The sequence below is a fragment of the Stenella coeruleoalba genome (genome assembly GCF_951394435.1).
Source record: "Stenella coeruleoalba genome assembly, chromosome: X".
Classification (NCBI taxonomy): Eukaryota; Metazoa; Chordata; class Mammalia; order Artiodactyla; family Delphinidae; genus Stenella; species Stenella coeruleoalba.
The window spans coordinates 119,718,059-119,732,212 of record NC_137152.1 but is presented as its reverse complement, the minus strand read 5'-3'; the positions used below and the strand labels follow the sequence as shown (position 1 = coordinate 119,732,212).

The 14,154-nt window shown below is 46.2% G+C and overlaps 1 long non-coding RNA gene across 5 annotated transcripts in view; it reads right to left on the bottom strand.

Moving 5' to 3' along the window:
* Nucleotides 1-14,154, bottom strand: part of LOC307179903 — a 100,445-nt gene that overhangs the window by 40,361 nt on the left and 45,930 nt on the right. For all 5 annotated transcript variants that reach the window (XR_013825598.1, XR_013825599.1, XR_013825600.1 and 2 more), the window contains 2 exons: nt 5,054-5,101; nt 3,478-3,671 (listed from right to left, as the gene is read on the bottom strand). This is a non-coding gene — a long non-coding RNA (uncharacterized lncRNA). The remainder of the gene's footprint in view (nt 1-3,477; nt 3,672-5,053; nt 5,102-14,154) is intronic.

The window sequence follows — 14,154 nt, the reverse complement described above, 5'->3', positions numbered from 1 at the left end:
GGTTTCCTTCAATCAATAAAACATGAGGGAAACTGCCTTGTGACATAACTGGGCAGAAGCTTTGAGAGCCAGGATGTAGTCAGCCTGTTATTTGCAGAGATCGTGGAATCGGGTGTTGTGATGGAGACTCCATCAGCCTAGAGGACCAGCATAAGCCAGAGGTTCCCTAACCACCTAGGGTGAACACGTAGCAGGAGCAAGAAATAAACTTTTGTTGTATCAAGCCACCAGTAATGAGGAGCGGTTTGTTTGCAGCATACACTAGCCAAGCATGACTACGAGACAGCTAGAGTCTCATCTACCATTACAGGAAGTCAACAAGCAACATCTAAAATAATGAACCAAGGAATAGCGGTAAAAACATGTAAAATATGAAGGTAAATACCACAGGCAATAACTAAAATGGTTAAAAGGTGGTTGCTCCAAAGAAGCAGGCTTAAGAGGGAGCCGTGCTGGCCTGTTTTTGTTGTCTGTGTTGTTACAAGCCTGATGTTTTAAAAGAATATTTGTACTATTACCTTGATAAAAATAATTTTAAACCATCCTATATGTGCACACTCTAGTGGGGATCCAGTATAAGGAACAAGATGCTGGTAGCAGCAGGGTTGTATGTGAATTTCGTCTCCAGTGCTTAGAATTCCTAACGAAGAAAAGAGGGTCTAGCCTACGTTGTTTTTAATAGAGAAACTCAATTACCATGAGACCTTTAAGACAGGTCCCTCTAGATTGAACACTGGCTCCAGATATTTGTAGGACTTTTATCTCCAGGATCATAATTCCAAAAGAAGCAATGATAAAAACAGTAGATAGGGATGAATGAAGAGTTTTGATTCTAAGTAATCAGGGATACTTAGAATAAGTCGTCAGAAGGACTTGGAGATTGTATTATAAAATCCTCATGAACGTACATGTTTCTCCAAGGGCTGAGGAGAAAAGGGCTCCCTAGGAGCATCTCTGTCACAATAGGACAGCTGCCCAAGTGGACCCTGATACCTCGTTCTAGAGATATTTCTTCCTCAGAGAGTTTCTCTGCTCACGTTTAGAGGAATTTGTACTGTGCTTCTGTAAAGGAGCAATACCTCTCACACTCCAATAGTGAATAAGGCAGAGCAGCCTAGGAAAGACCTGTGCATCTCACAGCAAAGTAACACAGAGATGAAGCAAGATGAATGATGGCTTATGGTGAAGCCCATTTCATCACCCAGAAGAGTCAGGAGACTCACCCAAAATACCCAACTCATCCAAAACATCAGGAGAGAGAAGCCTCTAGTGAAAGCTGTGTTTCTGTGTGTACTGCCACATCAATCCAACCATACTGCCTGTTATAACACGGCACCCATTTGGAAGATGGTGTATTGGGAACAGGGACAGTACTTGTAGCTTTGGACCACAGAGTAAGCTATATATGCCTGGATCAGGGTGCACTGTCAACGACAGCTCCCATCATATGCCCAATGCGTTCCTAAATGGCTCCATCTTTGGCTGCTCTTGCAAGCCTAGTCATTTGATCATGTCATGGCTGCTTGTGAACTGGAATCACATAAATGAACCAAATTGGTCCTTTATATCTGAATTGGATGTGAGGTGTTCACACTGACTTTTACATACGGACTTCCATATGTTCTGGGACATGACAAGATGATAATGAAATCAAACTATAAATTTCTGACTGGGGAGTAGGTGCAGCTCTACTATCCTTCCTTCCCAATCCTTCTTCCAAGACCAAATCTTCTCTCCCCTCCCTAAACTAAAGACACATCACATGCATCTCTGACTGATGCAGAGCTGCAGCTCCAAGCCATACTGGATGCTCTAACCTCTGACTCACATGGTCCCTAGGGCCTAGGACCAGTTTTTCAGCGTTAATAGCTTTCTCTTCCACCTCCTGCTAAACTAAACAAAAGTTCTAAGAATGTCGACCAAATTGTCACTTTGATCCAACATCTTGAGTTCAAGGGATTCTAACATGTTCTGAACGCTAAACATCTCAACTCTTCAAAATCTGACCCAAATCTACCTTACCTTCCAGTCTTTTCTCCAGTAGCTTCCTGCAACATCCACACCTCATTCCACTATGCTAGATTACTTGTGGCTCGGCGAACAACCCACGTATTTCCCTGCTGTCAACCTCTGCTCATGCCAGTGCCTTGACCAGGAATTTTCTACCCCACTCAGAGTGCTACAGCCATTTGTTGATGTATGTCTTTCTCTCCCACTAGACTATGAGACAACCTGAGAGTAGGGACTGCGCCCTTCTCATCTGTTCATTCCTGGCACCCAGCATAGCACGTAGCCCATAAGAGGTACTCGATAAATATGTGTTAAACAAATCTTAAAAGGCACCACAAACCATTCGCTGATCTCTTAAAGTAACAAATGTACCAACTCAAGCATGCTACTCCACATGATGCTTCAGAACAGCCGGTATCAAGGCTTACATACCCCATATATGAGCTAAAGAGCCTAAACAAACTAACAAACAAACAGTGATCTCAGATCTCAAGAGAAAAAAGAAGAAAGGAAAACCTCACTTCTCAAAATACTACTTCAGTGTGGCCAGAAGACGGGAGGAGCCTCACGGAAGCCTTTCAACTCCAAAAAAAAAAAAAACAAAACAGGTGCAGTGTATGTTCCTGGGCCCTCCGTGTGCTCTGAGCTTGCAGCAAATGACTACTCCAGATAGGATTCTGTTTCTCACCTGGGCACTGAGAAATCAGAAGTCTGGCAGGAGAACAGAGCCACAGTTTTCTTAGTTAATAGATCTCTGATGCTCATGGTGTTGAAACAAATGCAGAACAAGAGGAAACAAAACATCCCCTCTCGCCTCAACACAAAAGAGCAGCCCAGAGGTCCAGGTGGTCCATGACAACAGCGAAGGTTAGTCCAGGAGCCACAACTAAAAGACCAAACACCAACATTCACTACCTGCACGAGGCAGAAATGCTACAACGGTTCCCTCTTAACCCCATGAACTGGTTTGAGGGCTTAAGCACAATGCATGTCATTAAGGACTTTTAAAGGAGATATGCTGTGGATAATCTGCATATGATGGAGATCTGGTTACTGTATAGAGCAAATGCCACCCGATTTCAGACGTCACCAAAAAGTTTGCTAACATGTACATGTAGCATAATTTTTAACCAAAAACCTGGAGTTCTGAAAGAAAAATGACACCTCCAAGCCTATATGGAAAGCGGCGGGAGGCAGGGGTAGAAAAAGACGTACAGGAGAGAGGGGCAGCGTGTTGGTAGCAGTCGACAACGGTTTGTGTAATTGAACTTGTCTGGCCTTCCTAAAGACCTTGACGTAAACCCAGGCACCAGCTGACAGAAGCAGTAGCGATTTGAGTCCATTTGCCAGAAATTCTATGGGCAAAGCAAAAACATCACCTTTGGGCTGTAAAGAGGGACTTGGGCACAGTCGCTATTAAGAAAACAAAAAAGAGAAAATTATTTTTAAAAAGCTACATGACAGTACCTCTTTAATGATCATAATGTCCTCTGATGAAGGTGGAAGGTATTTGGAAAATAATCAATAACCTTCCCTAATAGTTTTTTCGGGGGGAAATGGCGGTCATCCTTTCGTTGCCTTCTCTTCAGCCATGCACCAGTGACACACGGCAGTTTCAAATTCCTCCCAATGACAAGGCACCCTGGAGAGTCTATTTCACGCTGGACCACAGAGGAAAGAGAAAGTTGTCAAAAAGCTAGGGCAGCCAGATTTTTCTAATAAATCTGGACAGTTAGCTGTTTGGTATCGCATAGCATTTTATTTCATAGGAGGCTGGCAGATCCCCCTGTGGCTTCTTCGGTTAATGCTTCCTGGAGAGAAGAGGCAAGAACTGTGAGTGGGTTCACCCCAAGTGAACTGTGAGATGCCCAGAGTGTCCCATGGATGTATAACCGGACTATGGGATAAGATAGCAATAGTGGGGACTGCAAAGATTTCAATGCCAGGAGAGCAGGAAAAGGACAAGCACAGGTCAAATGGAGGCAGAACTTGGAGAGCCACAGAGTTGTCCCCAAGGGGGCTGACCGGCCCTCCAAGTTACAAAGATCAGAAAACTACGACAAATGCAAGCTAGCTATTTCAGATGGCAATCCGGTTAGGAAAGACTGGGCAGCAGTGGCAGTACTAGTCATCAGGCAGGTAGAAACACTGTGTTCCCACAAGAGTTTACTTGAACTGGACCCTAGCTGGCAGCCAGGTAGCGAGACAGAGCCCAGCACCCCAGAAAAAGGCCTAGCAAAGCCTAGGAGGGATGTCAGAGCCCCAACGAAGCAGGACAGCCTTCAGTGGGTTCCGGGAGCTTGTCCCAGCTTCACCCACACCCTAATGTAAAAAGGGTGACTGCAGGGCTTCCCTGGTGGCGCAGGGGTTGAGAGCCTGCCTGCCAATGCAGGAGACACGGGTTCGTGCCCTGGTCCGGGAAGATCCCACATGCCGCGGAGCGGCTGGGCCCGTGAGCCATGGCCGCTGAGCCTGCGCGTCCGGAGCCTGTGCCCCGCAACGAGAGAGGCCACAACAGTGAGAGGCCCGTGTAACGCAAAAAAAAAAAAAAAAAAAAAAAAAAACCACGGGTGACTGCAGACTAATTAGCGCCCACGGGCCTCAGGGGCTCTTCCCAGGGGCACTTAGTACTGAGTCATCAGACTACTTCCAGATGTTATCTACTGAGCAGCATCGGGGGTGGGGTGGATTACTACTCGCCTGCCAAGGTCAGTCCTTAATGCTTCAGGCACTGAACGTCACTGAGTCTTCCGGCTGAGACCTTTAGCACCTATCCGTGATGGGGGGGCCGGGGCCACTAGAGTCTGACAATCAGATGGCAGGTCTGGAATGCAAGGTCTATTTCACCCCTGTGCTCTGCCAAGGTCATCAATCCACTGTGCAGGGCATCCAGTGCCATGTAAGGGAATGGAATTCAGCCTTTGATTCAGCAATCCAAGGCACTAGCTCGCATTATATCAATGTCTAAGTGATACCAGTAGATAAAAATCTAGCATTAGCATTTCAGTGTCAGTGGCCTCAGAGAGAGCTTCAACATACGTACCAGATGGATTCACTCTTTTAGATTTAGTTCCCTTCTCTCGGCAAACTCCTGCAACAGCAAAGGAATAATTACTGCTCAGTGGAATACTGTACAGCGCTAGCCAACTAATAAAGTGACATCAATTTAAACCAGTAAATATGAATATTTGGAAGGGAAAAGAATTCTCTTTCCAGAGCAATTATTTGTCTTTTCAGAAATGTTTGCCAATACAAAACCCTCCTCCCCCGCCTGTGGAACTGCAAAGACAAGAACCACAGCAGGGCATCTTCACCACTGGAAGGGGCTGGAAGGCATTGGGCAGAGGGGCAGAGATGGCTTTGTACGGAGCCTTGTGCATTGCTAAGGGGAACACAACTTAAATCTAAAACTCATATGCAATGGAAAGCACACTCACAAAGGAAAGATAGCAAATGGTAGGGTGACCACCATTTTTGTTTGTTTTGTTTTTGCGGTACGCGGGCCTCTCACTGCTGTGGCCTCTCCCGTTGCGGAGCACAGGCTCCGGACGCGCAGGCTCAGCGGCCATGGCTCACGGGCCCAGCCGCTCCGCGGCATGTGGGATCTTCCCGGCGGACCAGGGCACGAACCCGCGTCCCCTGCATCGGCAGGCAGACTCCCAGCCACTGCGCCACCAGGGAAGCCCCCAGGATGACCATCATTTTTTTCACGTGGACTCCACTTGACAGACAAAAGATCATTTTCGCGTTCATTATCTCACTAGAGGCACCCAACATCTCTGCAAGGCAGGCAGGGAAATGACTGTTAGACCCATTTTACAGATGAAGAAGCTGAGATGTGATAGCGATTTAATGGACTTCATTCAGACCTGCTTCTGTCCCACAACCGTGGCATCACCTAGGTGGCAGTGGATACAAAATGGCATCCTCATCCCTCCACTGGCCACCTCACCCCAACCACACCAGCTACTGCTCTTAATTCACTGAGGAAACTGCCTGCATCCTAGGTGTGGAGGCAGCTGTTCAAAGCCCTTTACACCCACATCCAACTGGCTCCCACTAGAGGCCGACAGCTGGTCTAATTGAATTGTCATTAGGCACTAGAGGCAGCACCTCCACGGTTTACCTTCGACAGAGAAGTCAACAGATGTACCTCCCTAGCTACTCAAGAGTGTGCTTGGAACAGTTCGCTTTGATTCCCTTTTAAAGCAATAATGGCCCCACCACTACTACTCCGCCACACCACAAAGAGCCAGCAAGGCACGGCAGCGGCTCAGTACCCTGAGGACTCATGAACCGCTCCCACCCTACCCCCATCCACATGGACATTTAGGAAAACCTTCAACAGCATCGCTCTTACACTGGGGCAACAAGGTCCCTGCCCGAGACCTCACACTTTACAGGGCCTTGCTCTGGCCCCACTCCAGCCTCACCACTGCCCATAGAGCAAGGAATCTATGGGGCCAAGGGGACTTGCCCACCCAACGTCTATGCTTCCCTCTTCTATGCCACTCTCAAACTACCCAAGACCTTGAAATTCCCTGCCCATGTGCCCCAAGCCTGTGTTCATGGCCTGGCAATCCTCTGCCCTAGTTTTGCTTTCCTGAGGATGGACCAAACCACAGATGGACACAACCCTAGGCCTGAGTGGTGAACGACGGGTGTCCACTGAGCAGCTGTTACCCTTCTACCCGGTGATGATGAAGCTTGACCATGTGGGCTACAACAGTACCTCTCAAACTTTAATGTGCTTGTGAATCATCTGGGATCTTATTAAAGTCCACACCTTGGTTAAGTAGGCCTAGAGTAGGCCCTGAGAGTTGACAGTTCCAATGAGTGCTTGGGTAATGCTGATGCTCCGGGCTGGGGTCCACAATTTGAGGAGCAAGGTTGGTGTCTATAGGCTTGTGTGGAGGGCCCCTCAGGGTAAGGGACAGAGCCAAGAGCTTGGAGAGAAAGGGGAGTTTGCAGTGAGCCTGTATTTTGCGCCCTTGCCCCAGGCCCACCAAAGTTAGGGGTGGCCTTGCCTTTCATCATGTCAAGAAGTATCAAGAGTATGTCAACATCTCTGAGCACCAAAGGAAAACAGTGAAGTGAGACATACCATTTGTCCCTCCTCCAAAGCCCCTACATCCTTCCCACCATCCCCTCCCATGCCAGAAACTGGGAGGCCATCTCCTGGGACCTGTCACAGTGAACACATTCCATCAATTTTCAATATCAACCTCCCCCTTCCATGGATGGCCACGTAGTGTTTTACTATGCCACCATAATGTCTGGCTCTCAGAAGTCCGACCTTCCACTTTGCTTACCAGTGGTCAGTGTCAAAGACTGAAGATGTGGAATTCAAGTAAGCTGGAAAAAAAAATACTAGACTCTTAAAGACAACACATCTTCTACCAAGCAGTCCCACGTACTCCCTGGCCTGAGAGGAAGGGCAGGACCCTTTAGGTAGACCGGACCCATCCACACTAACACGTAGCCAAGACATCATAAAACCCCAGCCTCAGGCACTGGTCCACCAGCAAGTTACAGACAATCTATACTCACATTACCGCACCCACATGAGCAAGCCTGGAGTTTTTCCTGTCCTTTATCATTGTAAAGAGATAGGTAAAAACAAAAATAAACACAAAACCACGGAAATATTGTTTAATTGGAATACGCAAATGGGGGAGCAAACCACCAATGCATTCCTGAGGCAGTTTTCAAAACTTCTTCAACGCGAAGTCACTCCAATCCAAGGGTAGCGGTAGCCCGTACAAAACAGATGAAAACAAAACTTCATATGGAGTATGAAATGGGGATGGGCAGCCCAGAGCCCTGTTTACTTGGGACCCATTGACTGATACACATGGAGGCACCCAGGGCAGCTTCTAGTGCTCCCAAGTGCTCCCAAGTGCTCCCTTTGGAAATGATCACTGAAGCGTAAGTCACTTTATTAAGATCAGATCAGACTTTCTAATCTCACCGATTAGCACTCAGGCACAAGAGAAGCAAAAAAAAGTTCAGATGAAAAAGTTACAGCACAGTACAGTGGTCCGGGGAGTGGATCACAGAGCTGCGGAATGTTTTGATAACACATCCAAATGAAGCCTCATGCTCACTTGAGGAATACAGAGAGCTGGGTTTGAGTCCTAATTCTGCAGTTAAATCACTTTGTGACCTTAAATAAGGCCCTTCCCTTCTCTGAGCCTCAAGACATAGGACGCAGATGGCCTTTGTCCAGCTCTGACACTCTGGGATTTTATGATTATTTCAGCATTCCATATTTAAGTGAAGATTCACGGTCATATCATCCATCACAGATAGATGCTAGCAGAAAATAAAGGAAGCCTCTATGGTGTTCTGCTGGCACAGTTCTGTGCTTTCGTTCAGAAGCTCAAAGCATTTTAATAGCTTATTCTGTTGGAACCATAGCAGAAAAACAAAAAGGAAATTAATCTTGAAGAAATCATATATCTGCAATCTTTTACTATCTCTTAGTAAGGCTCCAGCTACTTCTGCACATTGCCAGTCCTTACTGAATTCTGGAAAGAGGGACAGAAGATAGTGTTTGAGTCTTTGCAGGGAGGGAGGTGGTCTTTAGGGTATAAGACCAGGGAGGCAGCGAGCCCATCAGGAAGCATTTGCAGGAGTCTAAATAAGCGATAGACAGGACCCGAACCAAAAAGTCATGTCAATGGAGGTGGAAAGGACAGGACAGGTCCAAGTGGCATTCAGGAGGATACACTCACAGGACTGGGTGCTGGGGTTGAGGAGAGAGAGGGAGAATGAATGCCAAGCATTTTACTTGGGTGATGACACACATGACAGTGCCATTATCCAAGCTACGACGCTGAGAAGGAAAAAGAGATTTGAGACGCAAGCTGATGAGTTAAAGGTTGGAACGTTGACTGTGAAATGTCTGTGGATCATCAGGTGGAAACGTCCAGTATGCCCGTGAGTATACTGTTGTAAAGTCCTACAGGTCTCCGCAGGACCGAACGCAACCACGAGATTGTTCTGGAAGTCCTCAGCATACGGGGTCCCTGCCTCCTTGTAATTTTGCCACATTGTCTCGTTTATTCATTAAACCGTTTAGAGTCCCCTCCCCCAAATGTCCGGAGTCCCTCCTTACTGCGCTAGGCAAGGGGACATATGGGTGAACAAAAACAGACGTGCTCTCTGCTCTCATCTAGCTTGTAGTCTCGCAGTAGAGACAATTGACAAGAAAAAATATATAGTTATCATTTTAAGTTATGATAAATATTACGAAGGAAACAAATGGGTACAGTGATCAAGAGTACCAGAGGGAAGAGGGGGGACCTCTCGAGAAGGCCTTTAAACCAACACTTGAAGGACATTCCTGGCCAAGGTAATAGCACATGCCAAGACCTAGAAGCAGCAAGAATTTAGTCACAAAGCTAGGACACTCCTAGCTTGGGTTCTGTGCTGTGCCTGGAAAAGTTGCTGCTGTTACTGATGTCTCAGTGATAGTAATAAAGTAGTACAAGAAGGCATGCTCATAAAATTATAGCAAAGCCAAAGCACTTGATGCCTGTGACATGGTGGTTAACGATTTTATGTTGTCACTGATGGGACTGGCTGGATACAGATGATTACATTAGTCAGATGTAATATTAACTTAAACAAAACTTTAAATAAAATTGCCACGGAACTCTGCATTCCATTACTAATAGCTCTGATTGCCTCAAATCATGCCAGAATGTGGAAGTCGCGCTCTGGGCAAAGTCACCATTCTGTACGATTTCAGTCAAACGCTGTCATTGAGGAAGCAACACTTAAAATAACGTTCCTTTTAATGATTAAATAGAGGGTTGGCACAAACTACAGAACAGAAAAAAAAAAAAGATTCGATATAGCCACTGGGGAAGGGATAAGTAGGTTGTGTTTTGCAATTCCTTCCTGGTGGGTTTACAATTATTCCACAGCATGACAGCTAAAATGCCTAAGAAATCGCTTACCTGAACCTCAGTAATAATTAGTTTTCTATCCTTTGTATGTTCACCGTGAGTTCTGTTGACCTCGCCATATGGAAAGTCTGAGTTTACCCATTTACAGTTCAAGTATTCATTGCTTGCAGGCAAGCAAAAGTCTGCTGGGGGGTGAACAGTGCCTGGCCAGCAGTGTGTGTTTTAACTAGGATGTTTAAGATGCATCAGTTGAATAACTAATGTATAAATCTTAGCTGGCTGGGTAAGAAAATGAAAACAAGCTTTATTGGGTATAGACACAGATTTAGCTCAAGTCTTTTTGCTTTTAAGATGAGACGTCAAAAAAGGCAAAAGACAGACTCCTCTTTGTAGCGCAATTAAAAGGGAAACGAATTGTGTTAATGTGTTTTGCTTGTGATTTGGCTGAAAACCGCGGTGCTTCAGTATCACAATTTAGGTGCGGACCAGCAGCCAGTGAAGAACTCACCGGTGCTGTCAACTGCTCGCCATTCCCTCGTTTGTAAAACCATTCAGGAATGTGTGGTCTGCCTGCAGCAAGCTATAGCTAAAGCTATTCTTTGTAATTAAGGGCTATTTTTAAATTTACATTTTAAAGTCCACTGGCAGCCCTTATGTCTTTTGTCTCACGAGGGTGGAACCGACAGGGTGGGCCGTTCAGAAAAGCCCTCAATCTAACCCCAGCCCTCAGCAAAGGAGCCATGTGTGATTCTGGCAAAGGACTAAAGGGCTCCAGCTTGCTGGTGGTGTTTGCGTCACTAGGGGGCTATCAGCCCCATCGGAGTCCCTGGAACACAGCGGCCCTCTGCTGTAACACAGTACATAAGCTATTGCATCTGCAGAACTCTGTGCAGCTTGCTTTGTGCTATTTCCACAAATGCTAAATAGCCCAACAGAACACAGACTTTCTTCAACACTCCTGGCTCCGGCAAACAAGCTGGGGAAAGGATTTGACTATATAGAGTTCAATTTTGACTCTTGGGGTTTCCAGAGGTTCAGCTCAAATGTAGTGCTGAGGGTGTGTTTCTTTCCCTCAAGTCAAACAAGCTGAATGCCAAAGGCCACAGAATTGTCTTCCGTGCTTCAGAACTCACAAGTGACGGATGAACTGTACGTCTCTACCTCCTCGAGCCTCACTTTATACACAGGGAAACTGAGGCTCTGAACGATTAGATGACTCGCCTAAGGTTTCCCCGCCAATTAGCGGCAGAGGACTGGCTAAAACCTGAGTTTTGTCCTCTCCCGGCGGGCCTCTTTCCAACACACTTCATCACCCGCTAAAGCCAGCCTGCTAGAAAATGTCCAGGCAGTGTGTCATGTGGAGTAATTTACTGGTATAGAGGGCTATCTGTGAGGGGTAAGCGAATGTAAACTCTAAGCCTCTTACAGAACAGCCTGGTTATTGAGCTGCCCAGCTTCCATCTGTGGTCAGGCCAAAGCTTAACACCTTGCTGGGTCACCATGGCCCAAGCAGGGTTTGACTGGCTTAGACTTGAACTATGCTCCACCGTTCCTCGTATCTGTTACCCCTAACTCTGACCCATCTTCTTGTGGCTTGGCTTGTGACCTAATACTGCCTTCCCCCAACTTCCATCCCACCATATTCCGTTCCTCAGTCTTCCACCCCTACTGCTGCCCCACCTGGCCCTATCAGGATTTGAAGTCCAGGCCATCGTAGACAGAGTCCTCCCTCCCTCTTGGCCCACCAGTCCCCATGGATGAGCAGTGGGGGCAGGGGGTGAGGTGGCGGAGGCAAGGGTTATTTGAACACTCGCTTTTTCAAAAGATCAGCTAGAAGCTTCTCTCCACCACCCCTTGGCATAGCTACAGTGCAACGAAAAAGGATAATCGAAAGCTGACCCAGGGCCTTGCAAAGATCACGAAGGCCCCGCCGAATGAAAGGATGAAATTAGGATCCACGCACAATTAGGACTGAATGCATTTTCTTACATTCCTGGCTTTTTAAAATTGTTCACCTCTATATGGTTTATAGTAGCATTTTCCTAGCTAGAATATTTGCTAGGTATGAAATTACTATTATTTGGGACAATTGTTTTGGTGATGTTTTTAAAAGAGCCAGGAAGTCACCTAAACTATCAGAAAGATAACTCCTCATCAAACAGCTTGGAGACCTTTCATTTAGAGCAATAATCGCTGTGTAGAGAAAGTTAGCAAGAAAATTCGGCCTCATTAGCAAATGTGCGTTACACTAGTGACTGGCAATAAAATAAATACAAAAAACTATAATTCAACTCAGACTACTAAACTTGTGATAATCTAATCATGGGCTGGCATATTTCACCTTTCCTCTATCTATTAAAAAAAACAGCAGCAATGGGTTTCTGAGTAAATTAGGAGTATAAACATGAGCTCTTAGGGGATGTTTAGCCCGGTTCAGAGAACAACTTGTTTCCAAGCTCTCTGACAACATTCATTTGCATAGAAATAATTAGTGTGCTGATTTCAAATGATCTTTACCTATTCATTGGAACATACTCCATCAAGACCTCTACTTGGCAATATTTGGCTTGCTGTTTATAAGATCATTTCTGCTTGCAAGTAATAAAGATCAATCATTTTAAAGGAACGTCTAATTCGGAATTGTCTCGACATCAGAATGCCCACCCCTCCCCCCTCCTCCCTCCGCCCCTCGCCCGCCCTGTCTATGTTAGGGAGGCCCAGCTACACTACACAGACACACTTCAGCGTCCACCAAACCCTCATTAAAGAGCATTAGAATAAAAATGCCTATAAATGCCCCCATGCGATAAGACCTGAAGCAGTTTACCTGGTTATTAGGGGTATATAAACCAAGACTCCACTTAGGAGCCAAAACACCCAGGGCTTTAAGAGATTTTAAAGAAAAAGAAACAACCATGTACCTGTGTTACTCTTACAATTAGAAAACAATCTAGTCGTGTAAAAGTTTTCAGAGGAAGGATAAAGAAGTACATTCGTAACTCAAACACTATCTGAGCAACAGCACCCCTGGCGACAAAACTCTCAAGGGAAGCCCTAGGAACCCAGCTTCTCTTTAAAGACCTCCAGAGCCTCAGAGCTTCCCACCTCCCAAAGCTCTTCCCATCAGCCAAAGGCTCAAGGCATTAGACCGCCTTTCTTTACATGGGGCCAAAACCTGCCTCCCTGTAATTCCTACACATTGGTCCAAATATCTTGGGGGGGGGACGACTAATGTTTTCTATGGTTCTTTACATGGCATTTTTCACATACATGTTCTCAGTGGACCTTCTCAATAATCCTGTGAGGCAGACATTCCTACGACTTTTATCTTTTTTTCTAAACTATGTGATGCATAGCAGTGTTTTGGGTTTTTTTGTTTGTTTTTCGTGTTTTTTTAAAAAATATTTATTCATTTATTTTTTTGGCTGCGCTGGGTCTTCATTGCGGCGTGCGGGATCTTCGTTGTGGCATGCGGGATCTAGTTCCCCAACCAGGGATCGAACCTGGGCCCCCTGTGCTGGGAGCATGGAGTCTTAACCACTGGACCATCAGGGAAGTCCCTACGACTCTTGTCTTATAGGTGAAGACCTAGAGGCTAAGAGAGACTCAATTCTGCACAAAGTGGCGAAGTGGCAGGGGCAGGGCTTCAACTCAGCTTCCCTAAATCCACCTTTTATGCCACTTTTATTACTCTGCCTTGTCTTGCTGAAACAGTTAAAAAAAAAAAGCTTCTGCTTCCCCATGAGAACAACCCTTGAAGGCAGAAAGGGGTAGAATAATTGAAGGTGTACTCTCCATGCAGTCTCCCTGAGAGATCTCTGCTACTCACGTGGCTTTAAATCCCCCATACAGAGGGGCCCGTATCTGTTTCTAGCCCTGAGTTCCAGGACACAGTAGCGGCCCTCCCATCTGGATGTCTCACAGTACCTCAAATTCAGCAGGTTCCAGGCTGAACTGATCAATCGCTCCTCATTGTCTCTCCACCCTCCACTCCTGATCTTGGTCAGAAATAGCACACTCTACCCAGGCAGCCATGCCAGAAACCTGGAGAATCATACTAGACACTTCTTTCTCCCTCGCCAGCACCCTTGCCCCAACATCATAAGGATTCCAAGACTTTGAAATCTCTTTTGATCTGCCTCTTCCTCTCTATCCCCACTGCTACCGCCCTATTCCATTCACCATGAAATTTCACTTCGACAAATTCAACAGACTCCTAACGGTCTCT